Source organism: Numida meleagris, chromosome 4 (genome assembly GCF_002078875.1).
Source record: "Numida meleagris isolate 19003 breed g44 Domestic line chromosome 4, NumMel1.0, whole genome shotgun sequence".
Classification (NCBI taxonomy): Eukaryota; Metazoa; Chordata; class Aves; order Galliformes; family Numididae; genus Numida; species Numida meleagris.
The window spans coordinates 91623511-91643305 of NC_034412.1; the positions used below are offsets into that span (position 1 = coordinate 91623511).

A 19795-nucleotide genomic window follows, 5' to 3' on the forward strand; every position below is an offset into this window, starting at 1 on the left:
TTGTGAGATAGTGTCAATGTGAAATAAGTCTTTCTCATCTGAGGATCTCAGTGTGCCTCGAAGACATTAATTGAAGGCAGGTGTATATCTGAAATAAGTCTAAATGCATTCAGTGTTAACACAGTTAAATTTTTGACCAGATTTTTTCTTGTTATAGAATGGTATTAGATTTGTTTCACAAAATATATTTTTCAGGAATCTTATTAAGCAGTATTGATAATATTTTCATTATTTTTAGAAGTAGTCTAATAAACTGCATGCTGATTATTTCTTCTTATATAGAGAACCTTTTTACAGAAATTGAATTCTAATATGGGAAAGCACAGGATCCGAATGTATCATTGAAGACACTCAACTGAATATTAGCAAGCAATGTTTGACAATCATCCAAAATTATTCTCAATCTAGAAAGAATCTCTCATGAAGGTAGAGAGACATACTAATTGCCATTATGATGTTTAGTGAGACTATTAAAGGAGCACTGTGACCCATCTTGAAAATGATAACATACAAAGACTTTTTATAGGTGTTGAAATCTTGGAGAATATTAGAATAGCTAGAACTAGAGCTTATTGTCCATCACACAACTTGAATTCTTCAGTTATTGCAAGATTACTTCTTGAAAATATTACCTGAATTTAGTCCTTAAGTATCTGTAGAAGCATATATTCTACAAGCGCATATATAAATGTGTGTATTTCATTTAAAGGCACCCATACACGCGTCACCATGCAGAAGATCTTTGTGCAAGTGATGGGACTAGAGGAGCAAGATATATCCTTGTAGAGTGAATTGACCTTCATAAGACTTCTTACCACAACAAAATGGATTATTTAAAGCTAATATTTTGATGTACTACAAAGAAGATGTATAGCATAATCATTTACTATTATCTTAGTAAAATAGTTTGTTCATAACAAGAACTGTCTTGAAATTTTATTCCTAACAATCTGAAACTGACTTTTTTCTTCATTACTCAGGTTCAAGTGATTGCTTGCATTTATTTGACCATTTCTGCTAAAAAATTAAAAGTCCATAGCACATACAAAATTTTGCAAATGATTTCTTTTACTGTAGTAGCAAATGTCATCACTCATAACTTACACTTCAGTAATTGGTTGGATATTTAACAAAAAGATAAAATGTATCTACTAATATTTATAAAATGCAGTTTGTAAATGAGATAGGAACTATGAGGAATATCAGGCACATATTCAAGTTTCAGTGCAGGCTTGAGAAGATGTGTGTTTTGCAAGTTTCATTGTAATCTGAGAAGGGCAAATCGTACAATATTATCTTGCTTGTTCCATTCTCTAATGCTTTGTCTAGTTTTATACAAACCAGAAGCTGAGGTTCTTGTTACCAACTGAAACTACTATTATGTGAAATTTAGTTAGTGTCTTGTTTAAAAGCTGATCTAGCCTTGTAGGATGGATTTTTTGTTTTTAATATTTCATGCTAGTAATATTCATGTGTGAGCTAAACTGGGCAAAGCTTTAATTTATGCAGTTATTTTGGAAACCAGAATGTTTCATTTATATCAAATAAAACACATTAATATAAGAGTAGTTTACATTGTTTTACCATGTAGTATACTTTAACAAGGTGGAGAATATAAAACTAGCCAGGAGTGTGTGATAATGGTTCTCATTTTAGAGAATCCCTTAAATTCTCTCATGTCATATTTAGCTTGGATTAGCTTAATTTATTATAACCCATGTATGCTTTTTGCCTCCCCGTGACTCATTCCTTTTCCCTAAAGATATATAATTAACATAAAATTGATACTAATGTTATCTGAAAACATTAACAGCTTTATTGGGCTTTTGTATTAAAAAAACCCAAACACTTTTAAAATAAGTTTTTAACACAGGGAACAATACAACAATGAATTCCAATATGCATCATATGCTTATTCAATATGCTCCTGAGTAATTACTTTTAAAAACGTCTTCATTGTTATAATGTGAAAGGGTAATTTTTTACACTGATAAACAGCTAAAATTCAGTGCACACTAAGAAATTCATGGTTAGATTATATTAAGAGGGCCCTTTTCTTTTGTGCATGTGAATATCCCTTCTATCCAGTAATGCTGGGAAGTCTGAAAGACCATAAATCTTAGCGCAAATTTTTCTTGCTTTTCTTTTTTTTCCGCTCAAAAATCTTATACTAAAAAACTCATCTGTGTTCACTTCTCCCACTGAGTCCTCTAAGATTGTAAACTTTTCCTAAAGGTCCAATACCTTTCAGTCTACCCAATAAATTACAACTCCCTTGTAATGAGTTGCTGTTATAATGAAGACTCGCTGGCAATGCAGTGTATTTTAATAGACAAATTAGTCTAACTTAAGCTCTAACCATCTGTTCTATTCTCATTTATGACTCTAAAAAGAACATATTTTAAAATTATATCATTTAAAAATAATGTAAATTATTGAGGCATGCAGTAGAGCTTCTACGTATTTGTTCATTCAGTGTAGCATACTTATGGTAATAGTGATGTTGCCTCCTTGCTCCAGGCATGTATGAAGGAGAAAATGGTTAATGCCTGATACAATAAATTTGCAGTTATTATGACGCATTAAGTATGTCAAAAAAGATATTTTACTCCTAGAGAGTTACAATGAATGTAAATCTCTGTACTGGAGCATCCTGATGGGATACCTGGAGGCAAAGCTTTAGCTAATTCTACAACTTGTAGGGGGTTAAGGATATCAGAGACATTAAATGCTGACGACTGTAGTTTTAATATGCTGGGGAAATGGAGCTATTCCATATCACTTTCTGTGTTTGTTAACATTTATGCCACCACCAGGGATCTCACTAGGATTTATAGTGAAAAGACATGCTGATAGCTATTTAGACGGAAAACACTATTTTTTTTTTTTTCTCCTGCAGACTCATTGCGTAGTAAATTGTCGTGCAGATTGACAAAGCAGCAAGGAAGTCAGAAGAACAGATATGGTATTCTTAAAGACGCAACTAAAAAGCCAACAAAAACCCTTCTCCCTCTACTGCCTTTCTGCTTCATTTGTGCCCCCCACATTTTAGAAGAATTGTATTAAATATTTATATTGACCTCATAAGCAAGATGACTTTATTATGGCTGATTTTAACTTCAGAATAAGCATCAGCAGCCTGACAATATTCCTCTCTGATCTCATGTGTCTGTGGAACTTTATTGGGAAGCTATTCTGTGCAAGTGAATGAGGGCAGCTTTACTTACGCCTTTTCTCCTAGTAAGATTGGACAAGCTTCTGATCCGAATGAAATATAAGATCAGATCCAAATCTGCCCAAATATTTTGCTAAAAGACAACATCATTCTTACCTGTTTGGTGGTTCAAAGTTTCACCTGGATTAAATAAGCTGCTTCTATAGGCAATGTAGCATGTGATGAGATTGTTCCTTCTGTGTATTTTTGAGCAGGATGTTTCCTTTTGGAACTATCACTGTCTACAGAAACAGCCAGTTCGAGGCAGGCCAGATGCTATGCTGTGAGGGAGCTAAAGTTAGATAAGAGGAAGGCCAAAGTTAGCATTTATAGAGCACTCCATTTCATGTCTCCTTTTCAATCATTTGCAGAATGACATCAACGATTATAAAGGGAACATCTGCTGATGGCTGTAGGAGGTATTAAGTTTGGAATGACTAATTTAGCCATATAATTAACAGAAATATGGTTTGTTTGGCAGAATAGGAAAAACACACTATAGAGATGCTGATGATAATTGTGAAGACCAGTAATAGAAATGAAAATGTATCACTTCAGTTCATTACATGTCTGAGTCTGTCATTCCAAAGTAAGTGCCTCTTAAAACCAGATGCTCCCTCCGCAATATTTGATGTGTGTTTATAATGGGTGGACAAAGGAGATATTACGTCTTTTGTTAGCACTAAGTACCAAGGTCAAATTGGGTAAATAAGCAATGGTTTCAGAATTTTAGTTATACATGAAATCATTCTGTTTAATTCCTGCAGAAATTTTACTGCCTCCTAAGGATTTTCTATAAGGTAGCATTTTGAGATTAACGATCTTTTTCATGTGTTCTGACATAAGCATTTTGAAGTATGCTTTATTTCTAACCTTGTAAATATTAGGAACATACTTCAGATCTCCATTCTTTTCCGTTTCCAGCCCTGTGTTTGTAGCATTTTGTTAGGACAGGTTTTTAACATTCATTTTCTTTCATCTGATTTAATTAGGAAAAAATGCAAAAAAAGAAATCTTGTATTCTAGAAAAGAAAGGCAGAAACTTTCCCTCCCCTTACTTTTCAGAGCTCCCCGACAGATATCTTCTTTTGCCAGTTGTTTTTGCTTTACAAATCAACGTTTTGTTCAGGCTCGCAGGACCGGCAGCTTTCGGACTGTCTGGTTCTGTTCCACCGGTCCCAGGAGGAATGGAGCAGAGCAAAGGTGAGGATTTGAAAGTTTCTGATAAACGAATGTTCTGATGTTATTCCACAGTATGGACATTGCTGGTATCTACATGGTATGGCATGGCTGTAGGTGGGTGTATTTTCAAAAGAAGTAAACGGCTGATTTCTAACTCGCTGGGAGGTGAACCTCTGCTCATACTTCTGTGGGACAGCATCACCCAGGCTCTCCTGGTGTAAAGGAAGCAGGTCAGAAATGCGTTCTATGAAGGGACAAAAAGAAAATTAGACATTTCCAAAAGTAGTGCAAAGTGTTTTATTTTCTTTTGTGGAATTTGGTACATTAGCAATGGCTTAACTATGCAACTTTTGTGTACTTTTCTATGTGTACTTCTCTCTAGCAAAAATTCCTTACTGGAGGAGAAATCACATAACATTTGCTTCCTGTCTACATTTTCCATTTTCTATTTAGGAGGTGATAAGTTTGGGCCATGGTGGCTGTTACTGTTCCTTTCTATGCCCTTTGAGAGCTCAAAACTATGAAATGAAGCCAAAGCTGCAGCTGCAGCAGAAAATGTGCACTTTTTTAATGAGAAACATCTTGCCGATTTCCCCCTCCCTGCAGTAAATCGATGCGTAAGATAAAGAACAACGTATCATGTAACAATTAGGCCACAATCTATTAACATCTCAGTTAGCAGAAGTTAAATACAGGTATAACAGTTTTTTTTTTTCATGAACTATAGCACATATACTATTGGATGTGATATTCTGCATGGCAAAGGGAAAGTACTTTCTTCTGGATCTTTTTCTGTAGTTTAAGTGTTTATTCAGTTTTAGATGAAAATTTTCTATGTGTAGCAATTTTATACACGTCATATTTGTATAAAATTTTGGTAGCTTTTCATGTAGTACTTCTATATAAACAGATTGAATCAGTGTACTACCATAAAATTTGTTACTTTTTTGTCACAACAGCTTCATGTACTTCTTCAGTTTGATTAATTCTAACATTCATCCATTGGAGGGGCAATGATTTATTGTGTGTGGAAAATTCACAATATCCTTTTCTTGCTTTGACAGCTGTATTTATTCCAGTGAGCTAATTAATGGGAATCCCAGTTGCTAAGATGGTTTTCTGATGTGCTGACAAAACCAAAAGAAGCAGCTGACGACTGCACACTGTGATTTCAGGAAGAAGAAAGTGCTTCTTGTCTCTTTTTCCTCCCTTGATATTCAGGTATAGAATACAAGGATTATCCATCTGAGACAACACTCAATACAGGCAAATCTTTCAGTTTCACTTTAAAATCCTTACTTTTACTTCTTATCATTGAATCATAGAATCATTTGAGTTGGAAGGAACCCTTAAAGGCCATCTGGTCCAACTCCCCTGCAATGAACAGGGACACCTGCAGCTCCATCAGGTGCTCAGAGCCCCATCCAGCCTGATCTTCAGTGTCTCCAAGGACAGGGCATCCACCACCTCTCTGGGAATCTGTGCCAGTGCCTCAGCACCCTTATTGTAAAAAACTTCTTCCTTATATTTAAATACAATAATAGTTTAATTTATTTATTGATGTATTTATTTATTTTTTTTACTAGTAGTTTCTTTGTAAGATTTGTCTATAATATGGATAAATAAAATACAGTCATATAGAAAAATATATTTGAAGCTAAAATAATTATACTTTTTTATCTATCTGAACTATTTCCCACAGTGGATTATGCAATGTGATTACAGTGATTAATTTTCTTTCATATTCTCTTCCATGATCTGATACATAGAAATCTTTTATTTAGTAGTGAAATGTATAACAAGACATAACCATGGCTGAAAGCAGAAATCAGAAATACCTAAACAGGCAATTAAATGTGACTTTCAGAAGCAGGATGAACTTGACCTTATTTTTTAGCATCTCCCTATGTTGAAGGCAATTAAGAATTGACAGTTCTTCTCATAGAAAGTGACAAATTGATCATCATTTGGAATCTCGAAATCAAAATTAGATGCCATTGAAGAAAGTCTCCTGTAGCCCAGTAAAAAATGAAGACAGACAACATTAATTTCTGGAGAAAAGAAAAAATAGTAATGTGTCCCAGTATGAGATAGTAAGAAATTCTTTGGTCTATATTATTTAGAAGTTGGATAATATATTTGCAGTGGATTCTTCTGGTCTTAACAGTCTGTGAATCTACAAAGAGCTGTTCAAATACCACATAGTATGAGTACAAGCAGTAGATGGAGCATTTTGAAATGAAGGGTGACATTAGAGAGGCAGTCTGGTTTAGCAATTAGTGCATGGATTCACAAGTCAGAAATTCTACATTCTATTCCCATATCTGACATTGATTAGCAAGTCACATTAGGACTTATTATCAAAAGTCAGATATGCAGCTGATCATCTAATTAAGATCATCATACTATTAGCATAACTGCATTTGCAAATCATGCATGCAGAGCTTTAGCCTTTGTTTAACCTTGATCTGTGATATGAAAGCAATCTGTGTCACAGTCTTATACAAACCTCTTATTCTACGATTTGAGCAGCTCACAATTTTTAATATTTTTATCCTCATCATACTCTGTCAAACTGGGTATTATTATTTATCCCCATTTTAAGAAACTGGGACTGCAGCACTGAAATATGATGCTCGGATTTCAAAAGATTAGACAGTCAAAGATGCAGATAAGCAATTAATGAAATTTTCTTAAGTCCCGAAGAGGATCACATCCTTAACTCCTATGTGTATTTTTTGTGACTTTTAAGTGCCTAAAACACCTCAGAATTGGGTTCTGCATCTTGTTAGGTCTAAGTCTATTTGGAAACTACGTCTATACTAAATATCTGGTATTTTAGGGGGCTTTAATGCCAGGCTAGTTTATAGGCTTATCCTGTAGACTGAACACTTGCTAAAGCTCACCTCCTGACTACTTTCTTTCCAAAATCCAGTTTGTGTGAGGCTCCAACACCAGTCTGTACAAGTGAAAGCACAGTAAATGGGAATGATCAAGAAATTTGCTTCAAAAGTTTAGAGCTGGGGTAAAATGTTGGTGTAGACTCACTTGGTGATTGCTAGAATCAAAGCCACGTGACAGCCCTATTAAGTAATTGGATTCCTCTCTGCAAAGCTGGAGAATGTAGATGTCCTGGCCTGAAAAGCACACTGTTAGCAAACGTTTGGTCATCTGAAAAGTATGATAAGATTGCTTTGTAGTAGCTCACTGAAAAGCTGCATAGAAACAACTAAAACTAATTTGAGAAGAAAGTAACTTGATTTATGGAAGATTAGCCAACTTAACAAAACAAAATACATAGCATCTGCCTGACTTTGTAAAAATTGCTACATTCTGGGATTGTTTTAATAAATATTTAGAACATCTCTTCCCCAGTTTTATGAGAGAAAGCAATAATTTTCCATCCACTGCATTGCACTCTCATTTTCATGAATTTTCCACACGATGAGAAAATAAAAGAAGAAATCTCTTATTTTAAGGATTCTAAGCATATGGGTAAAGTAAAAGGATTTTTTGAAATTAAATTCAGTTCCTTGTAATAAAAGAAAGATTAAAATTTTAAAGAATTAGAGTTTCAGTCAGGTAAATACTTCAAAGGTCTCCTGGATTTACTTAATTCACTAACTGCTGTTTCGTTCTTTTAAATGAATTAACCTTTGTCACTCATATGTTACAGAGATATGTTATGGATGCATGACAGGTGCTCTGTGAACTGAGATTTCTAACCTAAATGTTTCATTTTTTCCAAAATATGAAAAAATGAACTTCTTTCATCATTGTACATGTAAATAAACACCAGCCCATGAGATGTGAAATCTGCAGGTGTCCAGGATTTTCTAAGCTATCTTTCCTCCCTTTTTTTCTAGTACTCTGGTCATGCTGACATACTTAAGTGATAAATACAAATGAACATTACTGAAGAATGCTGGCAGTGAGAGGAGGTACACCAGCCATTGCCTTAATAGTCTTTTCATGCCCTGAAACATTTCATCAGAGTGAAAAATAAAGGAAGTAAACAACAGATACTGAAAACAACTAAATTAATCGAATGCAGTCACAAATTAGTATCTCAACAAGAAAAATCTGTACGGATTTTAGACAAAAAAAAATTACTTCTTTGTATTTGGGTTATGTTTTATTTTTATTCTAAGACCTTAAGAGGTTTTTATTGGGTGTCTAGAGTTTTTTTCTGCTTTCTTCCTTAGTGAAAGGATGTCTTAATGTGCATGCTTTCTCTCCCTTTGACTTTCAGGGAAAACTTAGAGTCCTGATGACTTGTATAAAATAATATTATACAATAACAGAATCATAGAATGTCTTGGGTTGTAAGGGACCTCAAAGATCATCTAGTTTTACCCCCCTGCCATGGGCTGGGTGCTTCCCATCAGATCAGGCTGCCCAAGTCCCATCCAACCTGACCTTGAGCACCTCCAGATATGGGGCACCCACAGCTCTCTGTACAGTATGTCACCACCCTACAAAAACCTACATTAATTAACAGCTCATCTTTCACTGAGCTTTCCTGCAGTAGAATCTTTCTAATGTTATGCTCTGTTTTTATCTGCACAGATTGGAATTAATTTTGTGGTTTTTTTTTTTAATCTTAGGAGACACTCAGATGCTATGACAACAGTTAGCAGGATTAGAAGCTGGGTAGATAATTATTTGACAACAGTTTTGAGAGTAACTAGAGGGGTGAGACGAGGAGGTGGACACATTTTAATTATGTTTGTAACATCTATCCGTTTGTTCTTTTCTGTATTGCATAATTTGCAGGAGGGAAATCAACTTTTTACATGGTCTGATAGTGATAGGACAAGGGGGAATGGTTTATACTAAAAGAGGGGAGGTTTAGATTGGATGTTGGGGGAAATTTTTCACTGAGATGGTGGTGAGGCCCTGGCACAGGCTGCCAGGCTGGATGGGGCCCTGTGCAGCCTGATGTGGTACCTGATTTAGTGGCTGGCAGACCTGGCCATAGCACAGGGGCTGGAACTCTATGACATTTGAGGTCCCTTCCAGCCCAAGCCATTCTATGATTCTGTGATAATATGAATATATTTATATCTCTCTTGTTCTGGACTATGGTATTGTAATCCAGACTCCAGAATATGAGCATAAACCTGGACCTTTCTGAATCAGCTCTCATCAGAAACTGAGGCCTAACGAGAACTGATGAACCTAGGTCTCATCCAGGACACACCCAAGGTGGGAAAATGGTCAGGGTGCACTGCTGAACCTGGAAGCTAGAAAAAACTTTGCAGGGAGCACAGAGTGCTTCCTATTTCTGCTTCTCATCGTCATGACAGATCACAAGGGGGGCTTGTTAAGGGGGGGCTATAAAAAAAGAAGGGTACAAACTCTTCAGCAGGATCTGTTGTGTTAGGACAAGGGGAAATGGTTTCAAACTAAAAGAAGAGAGATTTAGACTGGATATAAGGAAGGAGTTTTTTATAATAAGGGTGCTGTGGCACTGGCACAGGCTGCCCAGAGAGGTGGTGGATGCCCGGTCCTTGGAGACACTGAAGGTCAGGCTGGATGGGGTTCTAAGCTCCTGATGGAGCTGTAGGTGTCCCTGTTCATTGCAGGGGAGCTGGACTAGATGGACTTTAAGGATCCCTTCCAACTCAAAGGATTCTATGATTCTATGACAAAGCAGAGTGTTTTGTTCATTGTTTAGCCTCTATTTTATGCTGTTTGGTTTTAGAAGGGTGTGACAGAATAGCATTGAGAAAGGCTGCCTCTGCTTTTTCCTGGCTATGGCAGTCTGTGTCAGGTGGACAGAGGGAGGGAGAGGAGATTGCAGTGCTTGCATGCAGACTGAAAGTCTCCTGAAAAAGCACATGGCTTGCTTGTAGCGGAGGAGCAGATCTACAGCCAAGCCTCAGAGGTCAAGGAGAGGATACATTCCTAGAGACCCAGAGGGAGACTGTGTGAAGGCTGCTGTGGCCCATAGAGGCAGTGCAAATTGATGACTCCAGAGCATCTGGAAGGAGGGACTCATTCTGAAAGGAAATAGAAAACAGGAGGAAAGATTTGTTTTCAAAACCTTTATTTAGACTGCATCATCCAAGAGATCTGCATCTGCTTGATTTTAAGGGGTTGCTGTGCTCAAAGAAAACACAGAGATCAGAATCAGAATTAGTGTTATGGGGTATGCTCACTCTGCAGATAAAATTGGTGAGTGCTACCTTGAGGCTCAGACCTCCTAAGAATCACACCATAACCTCATAAACGCAAATGTTTACATATAGGCTTTCTGGGACAAAGGCCCTCTCTTCCTTATTCGGAAATAACTATAGAAATATTAGTAAATTATCCCTGGAGTAATTTACTTGGCCAGTCCTGCTGGTAGCAGGAGATGAATAGCTACTATAATGGACTAGAAAACATGGAAAAGCATGCTTGCTGTTCACACTCTTGAATTTGATCTAATTTGTGTTGACAGCTCGGCTCTGGTTAGTACAAGGGATCTAAGAGCATACTCCAATACTGTTTTCTCTTTCTCTCAATCTTTGCATGCTTTTCCATCTCTAGATACTGAAATTGAACATTTGAGCTCTCCAAAAAAAACATCTATCGTACAGTCTACACTGCAAAGAAATTGTATTTTCCATTCTGATTATCACATCAATAATTTATAAAATCTGTGGTTCAACATTACAGATTCATAGACTCATGAGACCCCATACAGTGGGCCAAGTTCTCTGCTGTCCTATAGTCTGAGGTAATCCTGCTACAATCCAGCAAAATAAATGCATAAGCTACTGGACAAAATTACCAATAAAAAACATTGATCCCTGTGTAAACTGAACATAAAGCGTAACAAACAACGTTTCCCTTTCAGCTTCTTCCCTTTCATGTTTTGGGATAACTGACAGTGTTCTTGAACATGAACTGAACTCCAGATGTCACGTGCTCTGTAGAAGCGTTGTAATCTACAACCATCCTGTATGATTCTTACTGAGCGAAGTTGGATCTTACTTTGCTTTGTCTGTATGATATTACACCAGCTGGCTGAGATGCCACAGGATTGATGTAGGAAAGTAATGATTGGTAAAAATAATAATTCTTATTGTCTGCTTTGCCATAAAATACTCAAAACTTTTTAAAAGGAGAAGTCCAAGAGAAAGATTCAGGACTTCCAGGAAAGGCAGAGGATCCACACCTGGAAGAAGGTAAATGTCTTTTCTTACATCATATTACAGTGTGCTATAAACATATAGCACTTGATGAAACAGTGTATCTTCGTAAATTTGATGGCAGTGGGGTGGGCAAACAACAAATCTCTCCAGGTAGACCTTCATAATCTTGAGGAGAAATCCCAAACTAAAATGTTCAAGAAGGAGTCCACATTTTTTGCCCCTGGGGCAAAATGACCCCATGCATCAGCTCAGGATGGGAACAAACTGGCTGAATAGCAGCACAGTGAAAGGAACCCGGGGATTACTGTGGACATCGAGATGAATGGGAGCAAAAAGCATGCTCACATCATGAATAAAGCAAAATGCATACTGGGCTACAACAGGATTTGCAAGGACAGCAGGCTGAGGGAAGTTGTTACAGCCTCTGCTGAACACTGGTGAGGTCACACAGCTTAGTGCATTCTGTTCAGAGATCTCCAAATCAAGAAAGATGCTGAGAGGCTGAAGAGTCTTGGAGAGGTCTAACAAAGCAACCAGACTGAAGCATATGAGGATATCTGAGTGAGCTGAGCTGGTTTAGCAAAGAGGAATTTAAGGGCGATCTAATAGCAGCCTACACTGACTTGAAGGATGTTTCTCATCAAAGAAAGCAAAACTAAAATTCCAATTGTTAACGGCAGATGAGGTAGTAAGGAAAACAGTGAAAGGCTGCACCTTGGGAAATTCAGATTGCCTGGGAGAAAAAACTTTTTCACAAGGATTCTGATGCAACATTGGTGCTTGTTACCCAGGGAGGTGGTGGAAATCTCCACCCCTTGTGCTTTTCAAGACTCAGCCAAAGTTGGCCTGACCTAGTTGGGGTACAAACCAGCTGGAATAAGGTTGAAAAAAAAACGCCCCCTAACTGGTGTTTCTATGATTCTATGAAACAAATTGATGAAATATCTTTTGTTAAACGACTGATTAAAAGTTAAGTATTGTCCAAAAATATTTAGGACTATATTTCTGTGATTACCACATGGGTTTGCTGAGTCAAAATAATCACTAAAGAACATGATTTTGCCTCTTGCATACACCCAAGATTAGTGTTTGTGTTGCTTTTCTGAGCATTCAGTACAGAATATGAGACTCATTTAGCTGATTAATGAATGCTTAAATTGTTGACTTTAACTGCTCTGGCTTTTTCTATAATGTTAATTCTGGAGACAGCTAGAAATCTGTCATACTATAATGGTCATATAGGGTTATTACTCTCCATGTAGCAAAGAGAAGGTGGAGACTGAGAAAGGGAAGAATGTAAATTATTACTAAAGTCTTTCCCCAGTTCTGTGCTTATTTGTCCTTCAGTTTCATTAAGCAATATTTGCTTTAAAATCCACATGGAATTCATAATTACAAAGATGTTTCTCGAACAGATCCTCAGTACTTGTAAATGTTAATACATTCAGTAAGCTGTATGGTAACTTTGAAGAACAGGTTAGGACAAGAAGTGAAGAATAATATACTTTCTTAATGGAATCTGCGAACAGAATCCAGGGTGGTTAATTAAGATGTGGTCTGGGCAATGCCTTTTCTATTGACAAAAGAAATTACAATATGATTTTTACATAATTTAAAAGAATAGGTCAGATTCTGATTATGTTCATACTAGCATAATCAGAGAGTACTTCTGTTGATGCTTATTCATATTTATACCAGTGCTTTAGGATGAAAAAACTATTTAAGCATCTCTAGCAATGCAGGGCTTTCCAGCACGAAACTTGACACTGATTTAGTTTTAGATGTTAAAGAAGTAAATGAGTAACATAGTTTCCTGAAATATAAATTGATATCAGTTTATCCTTAATTTGTAGCTAGTGCAGAATATATTGGAAAAAACTTAAATTTGTCTTAAGCTCTTTGCTGAGGCACATATGATTATTAATAATACAGGAGTCTGGAACAGCATTAAAAATGACTAGATATTAGATAACCATTTATTTAAAAAGCAGTTTTCTTCCATTTCACAATAAAAAAACTTTCTAAAAAATAATTTCACTTTCTTCAATAATAGCAGAAATATTGATGTAGAAAACAAAATTCTTACTATCCACATTTTCCTTACCTTTGTTGAAAATCAAAGAGTGAACAGAGCAGTTTATTTAGTTTATTTCTGGACAAGAGCAAGTTTGTTTCTGCCTATGGCCCAAAACGATAATCTTTAATGTATTACAGTCTTGTTTGTCCCGATTTTTACTTACCTTATTGACCTTTTGTGCTCTTGGGTGTGCATGTCATGAAATCTGCATTTTTTCTGCAGTCACTGCTGGCAGTTTAGTTGAAAGTTTGTTTCTGAGCATTGGGTCATATTTATAATCAAGTTATCAAACAGATATTTACATATGCAGCAAAACTTTATGATAACCTCCCAATTTCAAATGTTTTAAATGAGGATATATTTGATTACCTCAACAAAATGGTAGCAGTGTTGTAAATTAGAAGTATCCATTTTATAAGGATTGACTTCTGCTGTAAAAAATCTTGGCAGTGTTGCTTGTTGTGTGGAGGATAACAAAAGGCTTGACGTTTCCGAAAGAAACTCAGTGGATATGCATCTAGTACTCTACAGTATTATTTGTGTTCCATGCAGAGGTCCTCCACAACCACACAAGTAACTTTGTGAAAGTTGCTGTCACTGACAAATGTGCAGAGAGAGCTGTGTGGAGTTTTTCTCAGTACTCCAAAGCAATATGACTTTGTTAGCTTGGTGATGTTTCTGAACTAACAGATCTCCTCTTTCAGTCAGTTAATTAGCTTGATGTTCACCATGTCCATTTAGCTTTTGTATCACTGGTTTCAGAGACTGGTTAGTGCTAAATTAAGGACTCCTGCAATGTACTCCATCAATTGGCAAAACCATGTATGCAGGTCTTCCTACATCATCTTCCTACAAGACTCCATTTTTCTTCTGCATTCCCAGTATTGTGAGAAATCCCAGATGGACAGAGAACCTATGAGAGTATTAGACAAGTGGCAGATTTTTGCTGTTACGTAAAGGATTGGAATAAGGTTGGAAAAAAAAATTGTCATAGGATCATGAGATTATAAGGGACCTCAGGAGGTCTCTAGTCCAACAGCTAACTCGCAGTAGGGTCAACTATGAGATCAGATCCTATTGCTCGTGTTTATCCAGTCTCATTTTAAAGTCTTGAAGGAGGCATTGCGAAGAGCAGAACAAAGCCCCCAAACTGATATGCTAAACAAGTAGTCAAACTGAATACTACCATACTGGACTGACCACGAGGTTTTCTATACAGGCTGTATACCCAACCCCAAAAATGAATAAAGAAATGAAGTAGTATATTAATAAAGGCATTTCTTTTTTATTGTATGTGCACATAATGCCTCAAGAATATTCTGTCTGGTACTGTAATTAAGCTGTAGTACAATAAATGTCTTTGGTTTTGTCTTCAAAGCAATTTTTGTTTGAGTAAGAGATTTTCTTGCAAATATCAAAAGTAAACTTAAAAGCATGTTTTCCCCCAGGTGTCTGAGTCAGATCTACAAGGCTAGAATCTCCTAAATATTCAGCCTGTTGCAGAATTCTGCTATGTCACGTATGCTGTACAGTCTAGTGAGCTAACACTGCTGGTGCAGGCACTCCACAGATTAGCACAGTTCTCTGAAAGCTGGCCCTCATCCCATAGCTCAAAATACTAGTCTGATGAACAGCTCAAAGAAGCTGTTTTTTTTTAACCCAATCTATGGAGTTTTGGTGGATATAAGAATGGCATGAATTCCTGCTCGAACATTCTGTTGCAAGACTCTTTGGAAACCAAAAGAGGCAGTGGAAGGACAGGCTGGCTGTTGCAGGTATGCAGTGGTCTGAATGGATGAAGACCAGGATGACAGAGCTGCTTGAGTGCATAGGGCTGGTGAGACTGCTCCATACATACTCTGGGCATTAGCCATAGGAGTGAGGTCACAGATTCATGATTTAGCTGCTGAGTTAGGGGAGGGGCTTTAAATTATTTGTTTCTGGTTATGCTAATTGTTGCCAAGATAACTCTATTCCTAAGAAGATAAGAAGTTATTGAAACATCGTTCTGACAACCCTGATGATTAAATCATCAAAGTTCTCCAACTGCTGAGCCCTTTAGAATTGAGAACTATCAGCTATGGTCTATTGTGTCTGAAGGACTATGGTGAAACAGGAGAAAAAGATTTCTGAAGGATACTTATATAGTGGAAGACAGTTTCTGTATTAACAAGACAAATGATAGATAAGGGGACCAAAAATACTGGTGAAGGTGGCTTTCCACAAAAGCTGAACACCTTGGGCACTAGGCAGCCCAGCAAACTGCCTCACTAACCATGTAAATCAAACCTCTATAGCTACTGTCTTGGGTTCTCCCATCCCCTTCTATGCCGGGAGCTGCTTTTGCTGGTGTGTTCCTTCCATCAAAACAGTGAGTCATATGAAGGAAGTTATTTGTCTGAATGCTGACTTAGACTCAGTTCTTCTGTGTTGTTCAGTGTGTACTCATGTAAAGAAGGTGAAACTAAGAATCTGGGATGCAGAAAATGGAATGAACGAAATGGTTACTATTGCCATACAGTTTGGGTGAAACTACAATATGTGCAGGGGAAGAAGACCAAAGAGAAGCACGATCTCTGGTCACTTTGATAGGTGACCTTGATTTAGTCATTCAGTGCTGGCTTTCATACTAGGTTTTTCAGTACTAGAAGTGAATTAAAAATAGGTGAGACAATAACGCTGGAGCTGTTTCTTATTGATGTATAACTGTAGTCAGTATATCTGGGATTTTTCCTTATCTTGCTCTGAATTCTCAATAAGCCTCAAATTAAACAGGCAAATAAACAAAAACGCCAACAGCAAACAAAACCAAAATCCAACCAAACACAAAACACAGTGTCTTTGCAATAGGAATATCAAGACTCAAAATACAGTATTAATTTGCAATTCACTACTAGCAGACTGAACCTCGATTATAGTCATCGGTGAGAACATGTAATAAGGTCCAGTGGAGTTTAGATTCAGTAACAGATAGAGATGTCTGAATCAGTAAATTGTATGTAGATTATGTATGAGTGAGGTGTCTGGTCGATGGAGAGCCTACCAATACACTTAATGGAGACCAGAGAGCTACTCATCAGTCATTCATTAAGTCAAATGTAGATATGTATTAAAGGGTGAGCTGGATAGTTCTCTAGATTCAACTGACTAAAATGACTAGACCTTCATTACATATAGTGCCATTTTACATATCTAATTCATATGCATGCACATAGTTTAGGTGCCTTATAGTGCAAACGAAATTGTTATCCTAAAAGATAAGTTGAGATTAAAAGCAGCCTTAACTGCTGTTGCAACATCAGTATTGACAATGCTTATTCTCTTATGTAATGTGTTTTATAAAGTCTTCCAATCAACACTATAGTTTCTCCACAGCAAAATATTCTGCTGCTTACCACTCTGGTACTGAGATCTTACAACTTAGAGGGTGTACTCTGTGTGTAAACCATTTGGCATTGCTGAATGTCCATAAGCGTATCTGTATCCATGGTAACTGCAGGAGAGAAAGTATGGGTGTATAATCCATCTTAAGTAATACAATATAATGTTTTTCTTTGTAGACAAAGAGATGATAGCTATTCATAAGCATATTAGATAACCAGCACATATCAAAGTTGCACATGTACTTGTTACCAGGGAAATAGAAATTGATTTAGTATGATTTCAATATGTGATAATACTTCAGGAGTAGAGGAACAAAATTTTTGGAGCTTCTGTTCTGAGTAAAGGTGGGCAAATTGACTGATATTAAAAGTACTGTTGTAATTTTTAAGTAGGGATCTTTTTCTCATTTTATGAGTTATTTTAGGTTAGCAAAAATTCAGAATATTTTAGAAAGTTATGACTGTCGTTTAAAAAAACAAAAATAATTGGACACAATTTTTGATTTATACTGTCTGTCTTTCATTGTCAAGAAACAGCAAAAGTTGCACATAGACACAAGCAAAATTAAACACAAGGCGCATTTCAGCACTGATGTTTAAGTAAAATATTACTTGTATGCCTACTCCCTCAAGCATTCAGGGTCTGAAGAGTTATGCATATGAATGGGAAATAGATGTAACTGAAGAATACAGCCTTGAAGAACAAAAGCTATTTTGCTATAAAAGAGAAAGAGAAACCTCCAATTCCACACACAGGCAAAATAGTTTCTAAATTTCCGTCTTTTCCCTAGTCGTCCCTGAGTTTTTAGCTGCAAGCATAGACTCTAATCCCACAGCGATTTTTTTCTCCAACTGCTGGCCCACAGAAATTTGGCATCTGTGGCTTCCCAGCCATGAATGTCATTCATTGAGTAGAAATCTGTTTTTTTTTCTTTTTTTTTTTTGTGGGGGGAGGAGTGGTTGGTTTCTTTCTTTTTTTTTTTATTTTCTCCAACTATGAGATACTAAATTTGGTGTTCTGATGTCCTTTACAATGTCAGAAACTGATCATGTTCAGCAGATTCTATTTAGAGAGAAAAGATTGGAAGTCCTCAGGTTGATATTTTCTGGCACCATTAGGCATGCTTTTTCTCTGTTTTTCCCCCCATTCAGCCACGGAGGTGGAAGACAATAGTGTATATGTGTGCGTATGTGTGTAAGATTATTAAATAACATTTTACTTTTCTGTACTTTAACCAACAATTTTACTATGGAATAATAATAAAAAAAAAGAAATAGAGTAAGTTTGTAGGTTTTGAACATTTTAATCCTCCCTGAGTACTTTATCATAGCTGAACCCCTATTGTACATAGGGAATGGATCACTGTAGGAATGGTAAGGAACAAAATCTCCGTTCTGGACCAGAATCTGACAATGAGCGTGAGGACTATAATCCATTTTTTTTGTGAGTATCTGTATTCTTGAGGAAAGAGTTCCTCTCCGGTTCTTCAAACTAAAACACCTCAAAGTCTCTAATTCTAACTGATCTTGAATCAGCTGTGTTAATTGTGTATCTGATTTGAAGAATCTGATAAATTCAATAAATGGGAGTAATGGAGCTCTAGAAGAAGGAATGTAGATCTGGAAGGTATCTCAGATGCTCAGTACAAGGCATCATGCATTACTATTCTAAGGGAGAATCAATTAACTGCTGTTGTTTTTGATATCTGTCTGCCTAATCGATACTCAGAAACCCCTCAATTTTCCAAGTTAATGACTTCCAATGATTCAGTTTCTTTCATCATTTAGAAAGCATTCCCTGTAATATCTGAGCCAAATTATGCAGCCCGCATGTATTGTTCTGTTCCTGGAGACATTCAGAACTTGTAGTCATGGAACTAGAATGATCTAGTTTGGTGATGCGCCTTTTGACAGTAAATATTCCTCGAGAGGAAGAGATTAGTTAGATATATTAAATAGTTCTACGCTGGATGCAGAATTAGTTGCTTTGTTCTCATTGTAAGTGTTCTCCTGGAATTGTCGCAATATGTTGCAATATGTGGCTGGTTCAGTGATTGTGATGATTAAAGATATTAATAACACAACCATAGTGAATTTTAAATACAGTAATACCCTTAAGCAACTTTAACAGTTCTCTGTGCAACACTAATATTTATGGGACTTAGGTATAGTTCTTCTAGAAGGTTGCTTGGGCTGGGGACATCACCCACTCTTGATCTTTATAAGTAGACACAATTTCCTAAGGAATCTGTGGATCTGGAATTCTGTGCCTAGGAGGGTTAAAGCTTGATGTAATTCACATAACATTCTCTAAAAAACACTCAAATAACTGATGTAAAAATATCCATAAAATTTCTTAGCTCTATTGCTTAGATGACTATGGCTCCTGGAACAGAACTAAGTTACGGAAAGCATAGATATTTTCACTGGCATGAATGTAGGATAGAGGAAGAGGTCTTAGAAAAAAAGGGCACAGCCATATCTAAATAGCCTAACCTGCTACAGAATTCCCATTATCTATCCAGATATCCATGAATAGTGGATACTGGATGCTGAATCCAGCTATACTGAAACTTCCAATGGATTGCGTTTTGCCAGGAGAACGATCAATGTAAATGCTGTTCAGACATTCCAGTTTATCTGTCTCTTGGATTTTCTTACCAACACACCATATGGGGTGGGGGGCAGAAGGGAAGGAGAAGTAAGCATTTAAAGTACCAGAAAACTCAAACTGCTTAGTTGGTAATCCCCTCCTGGTGGACGATAGTGTGTGTGACTTGAACTATAATCCTAC

The 19795-nt window shown here is 36.7% G+C and overlaps 1 long non-coding RNA gene across 1 annotated transcript in view; it reads right to left on the reverse strand.

The window, feature by feature from the left end:
- The window catches only part of LOC110397610, a 39260-nt gene that overhangs the window by 12671 nt on the left and 6794 nt on the right, over nucleotides 1-19795 (reverse strand). The window contains exons 2-3 of the long non-coding RNA XR_002437887.1: nucleotides 4273-4640; nucleotides 3332-3506 (exon numbers count right to left, since the gene is read on the reverse strand). This is a non-coding gene — a long non-coding RNA (uncharacterized LOC110397610). The remainder of the gene's footprint in view (nucleotides 1-3331; nucleotides 3507-4272; nucleotides 4641-19795) is intronic.